The following is a 5,080-nucleotide window of genomic DNA, read 5'->3' as shown; positions in this document are numbered from 1 at the left end:
GAAGCCTCTCTTAGATGAGGCGCTTGCTTGCCTCTAGCAAGTAGAGCAGACCCAAGAAATTGCCGTAAGAAACATGCTTTACTCTATTCTTTTCTAAGCTTTCTCAGGCTTTCTGTGGACTCAGTTAGCCACACGTCTGGGCGTCATTTGTAGTAATATGGACGGCGGCAGGGTTGCGTCCCCAAATCCCCAGCCGCCTGGCCCGGCTAGCTCAGTCGGTAGAGCATGGGACTCTTAATCCCAGGGTCGTGGGTTCGAGCCCCACGTTGGGCGCCATTTGTAGTAATATGGACGGCGGCAGGGTTGCGTCCCCAAATGCCCAGCCGCCTGGCTCAGCTAGCTTATGCCCCAAATAATTACACGGACACTGTATTCTTTTAAACACTGCTCTGGCCCATTTCTAATCATCTGTGTAGCACCCCTAGGTGCGCATACCGGGAAGATTCTAGCCTAAGTCCATCCTGGGTTGGAGCTTCATAGCGTGCGTCTTCCCTGGAGCAGGTAGCATGGCGTCTCTCCTGCATCTGCTCCGGAGAGCAGAGCTGCGGAGTCTGACCTCACTTCCTCTTCCTCCTGGCATTCTGTTCTGTCTACTCCTCCCACCTATTTTCTAACCAATGAAATGGGCCGAGGCAGTTCCTTTATTGCTTAGCCAATGAAATCAACAGATTGATATATGACACTCCCACATCACCTTACAAAAGCCCTCTGCAGGATCAGAAAAGGAGCCTAGTAGCCGGAAGGGAAGCTCAAGCAAGAGATCAAGCTGAAGGTAGAAGTTGATTTTTAAAAGAGAGAGAGACCACAACTCAATGGGCTGGTATCTCAGTGGCTATTCAGGAAACATCACAGAGAAAGAATCTGCTTCATGCATGAGAGTCACCGATGATTTCCCTTTAAGAAAAAAACCCATCAAAACTCCCAATAACATCATCAGCATTCAACAACATGTCTATGATTTCTTTGCCTAGCCTTTGATTGTGCAGTAAATGATGCTGATAGTTAATCTGTGCAATTAATGCAAATTTCCTTGTAACTGACTAGACAGAATTGACAGGTTATCTTAAACACAGCAGGGAGTCACTCTACGATGGAACTGGTTCATCATCACCTGTGTGACAGTGACATAATTAAGATCTTTCCTTTGTCTATAAATCTCATTATGTTCAACATGATATGTTGTCATACAGATTTCTTAGGGTTTTGTCCCACTGGTGGTTTCCTTGGTATGCTTACATAATTTTTGCCAGATCCAATCAGTTTTGGCATGCACTCTCAGCTCCACGTCATTGTGTTCCCCTTATGTTTCTGTCCAGGCATTTTAGACCTCTTGTAACTGTTGTAAGAGTATCTCATGTTCAACCTAAATGATTTAGGGTTTTATTTAGGCTGGGTTTTATCTTCCATCACTGAGTTCATTGACTTTCCTTGGGCGTAATTCCTGGGACACTGAGCCTAACTCCTGGGGGATTCCTCCAGTTATTTCTCCTTTCTTAGATAGTTTACACTCTCACTATTACTGTGAGAGTGTTTCTGTAGCAAATATTCTTCTCAAGATGAGAAGAAACTTCAATATTACAATCCATTTGTTATTGTGATTTAAATACACACACACAAACACACACAAGTTAATGCACATACACTGATGATATCTCAATTTATGGGGCCATTCTGGGGATGTCAAGATCGATATCTCTCGAGTGGTTCTCAGAAGGCCATAGGGTGACCCTCTCTAGGTACTTAAGCAGGGAGGGGAGGTTGACCGCACTGTGACATGTCCCTAGGAACTATGTGTGCCTTGTCCCATAGTCAGACTGATGATTGACTATCTTGAAAACCACCATGGAACTTTTGTTTGGCAAATGATGGAGATCAAGTCAGGGTCAAAATCAGAAAACTAGATGGAGCTTCCAAGCTCCAGTGGAAGAGCAGATGGATGGAGAAAAAGAGCAAGGATGTCAGGAATATAAGGGCTTGGTCCACACTATGAGACACTGTGCCTGAACTAAGGGGATTTCAACTAATCCAGTGACCTGGGAATGAAAGAACATGGGATCAAACTGGAAGCTGTGAATGTGGCTGACAATTGGGGCAGACGGAGAAGCCAAAGATAATGGCACTTGCAATTGTCTGCATATCATACACTGGCTTTTTGTGATCATATTTTTTGTGGATGCATACCTTGCTAAATCTGGATGGATGAAGGGTGGGCTTGGACTTCCCACAGCTCAAAGTACCCTGCCCTCTATTTGGACTGGTGTTTGAGTGGAGAGGTTTATTTGCAGAGCAAGAAGAATGTGGGAGGAGGAAGAGAAGTGGAAAGTTTGATAATTATTATTATGAAGTAATGGAAAAATCAATAGAAAATAACCAATGAGGACATTGGAGCTGGGAAAAAAAACATTCATGTGAGTTGTTGACTCAGACCTAAAATTATTTTACAGAAAAAAAAACACATAAAGGCGTTGAGTTACTTGGAAAATATGACTCAAGTAATTGGGAAGAAGATTGGGGTTTTTATTTTGGGTCTTCCTGGGGCTGTATGAGCAGCATTTTAGGACCTGTATGCTGGATATTTCTGGGGGTTAGTAGGGAAGAAACCTGGCTAGGAGGAGTTTTATGACATAAGTAGAGCCTTGATGATGTCACAAAGCTTTGGTTGGGGTGGCAACTCTGTTCCACATGAAGCACTAGTCTTCTGTGAAGGTGGGCTTACTATCTTCACGGTGGCTGAGGAGGTCAGTTCAGCTCTTGGGCTCCACAACTGTTCAACCGAATTTCCAGAAGTTGGAATCTAGAGAGCCAAGATATTTTCTTTTGGTAAATATGTTTAGGAAGCAACTAGGACCACTGTAGTGAAAGAAATGTTTCTTTCAAATCTGCTCTGGGTCCAAAATTTATGTCGTTAACAGCTCCTATATTTGATAGTTGGGGGACGATTAATGTCGGGTATTCTCCCCACTCTATCTTTGCTAAAAATGTCCAATTCCTCAGTCCACTTAAATGGCAAAGATCCTCTTTGTCCATATGTGTTTTAAAAGATAATTATTTCTAATAGGTGCTGTTGCACAGATTAAGGTTTCTTTCTTTTGGCAGTTTGACTCACAGTACTCACTTCTCTAATGAAGATACAGAATATCTTTATGTAATCAACCTGGATCTGGATCAGGAGACACAATAGAGAGAGCCAGTGGACTGGAGTGCCATGACCTTGGGCAGGTGGTTATAGATCAGCCAACTAACCAGTAGCTTGAGTGGTAAGGAGAGGAGTGGCTGTTCTTTGAATTCTTTGCCATCTGTTCAGATATTTCTTTCTCACTTTAGGTATAGGCATAGCTTCCTCTCTCATTGATATAGTAAGTCAGGAAGTAGGTTTCTCAGTAGAGGTCAATTGCATTTTGCAGCAGGAATATGTCTCTGATACACATATACTGAGCTGTAGACAAGAGTTTGATAATTTTCCTATTAATTTCTTAAGAACATATTACATTTAGGTATCCAAATCTATTCAGCACTGCCTTTTTCACCTGCTCCAAAGTTATTCCTAAAAAGAGCCTTGACCTCACATCCTCACCTTCTTATCCTTGCAGGCACTTATGGTGGAGGAAACCACTTTGTGTCTGATTTAAACTGAAGAGTTCTTCCTATGCAGAGATTGGCAGCTATGAAGCCCAAGCACAGAAACAGAGCCAAGAGACAGAGGAACAGGAGTGCTGTGGCCTATCTCAGAAAGTCTCCCGTCATGATGAAGATGCCTCTTAGTATGAGTTGCATGCCACATCTCCAGAAGAAGAATGGGCCATCGCTCCAGAAGCAAAAACTTAGTAAGCCTTTTGAGGCCCTGGAGAATATTGTTGGCCGCAGAATTTCTCATGGCTGGAAGGAAGCCAATGAACCAGTCACCCATTGGAAAGCCATCATTCTAGATCAACTGCCAACATATCCCTCTCTCTATTTGTTGAAATATGATGGGATTGATTGTGTCTATGGCTTGGAGCTTCATAGTGATGAAAGGATTTTAAACCTGAAGATCCTGCCTAATAATGTGCCATTTCCTCAGGTGACAGACACTCATCTCTCAAACACCATAGTTGGCAGAGCAGTGAAACATACATTCATGGGCACAAATGGCTCTAAGAATGACTGGAACGGGATGGTCCTAGAAGAGGTGCCAATCATGAAGACCTGGTTTTATATTACCTACAAGAAAGATCCCGTCTTGTACATTTACCACCTCCTGGATGACTACCTGGAAGGCAACCTCCACATCATGCCAGGCTCTAAGGAAGAGTGGAGTGGCGTGGTCCCAGATGAGGTGCAGACCATAACGACCTGTTTCTACATTGTCATCGAGAATGATCCGGTCCTGTACCTTTACCACCATCATGATGATTCCATTGAAGGCAACCTCCACATCACGCCTGAAAGTCCTCCAGGAGAGGTGACTTTGGAATTAGGCAGGGATTCCTTGGAGGGCAAAATAGTGCAGTACAACAAAAAAGATGGAAACCAAGAGATAGGTAAAATTATTTGCCAAGTTCCCAACAAACCTTCTGTGTATTTCATCAAGTTTGATAATGACTTCCATATCTATGTCTATGATTTGGTGAAGATCTGTTAAAGTGAAATTCTCAAATTTTGAGGGGCAGACTTAATTCTCTCTTCTGGAATGTGTTTTTTCAGAGATACCTCAGGTCTTCTATGAATCCTGGTATCTTTTCCAATGGATTATTCTTCCTCAAATAATAAAAATTTGTTAACATGTTGTGTTATTTGGTCAATGATGGATTGTGTTTGGTGGATGGGGCATCACAGAAATACATGCCTCAAAACAAAGCAGGATTTATGGTCTTTTCCTTTTGGACAGTAAAGGACTGGGGATGCGTGGTGCGGTAGAGGACAAGATGGCTGTCAAGGAAGCAGTGGAGAGGGGACAAAAAGTTGTATGATCTCGGGGCGGTATGAAGCTTGAGGGAAAACCATGTCAAATGGAAAGATGTGACCGATATCAGCGTGATGTATTGGGACTTAAGAGGATAAAGAGTAGATTAATCAGGAAGGGACACAAATGTATACTCAA

The 5,080-nt window shown here is 42.9% G+C and overlaps 1 non-coding gene across 1 annotated transcript; it reads left to right on the top strand.

Moving 5' to 3' along the window:
• Positions 1 to 200: 200 nt before the first annotated feature.
• On the top strand, positions 201 to 273 carry Trnak-cuu (transfer RNA lysine (anticodon CUU)). The gene has a single exon. It is a non-coding gene; the product is annotated as a tRNA-Lys (tRNA).
• The last annotated feature ends 4,807 nt before the right edge of the window (positions 274 to 5,080 follow it).

The sequence above is a fragment of the Microtus pennsylvanicus genome (genome assembly GCF_037038515.1).
Source record: "Microtus pennsylvanicus isolate mMicPen1 chromosome Y unlocalized genomic scaffold, mMicPen1.hap1 SUPER_Y_unloc_3, whole genome shotgun sequence".
In the NCBI taxonomy this organism is placed as follows: Eukaryota; Metazoa; Chordata; class Mammalia; order Rodentia; family Cricetidae; genus Microtus; species Microtus pennsylvanicus.
Note: the sequence above shows the minus strand (reverse complement) of the source record. Positions and strands in the feature narration are given on the sequence as shown.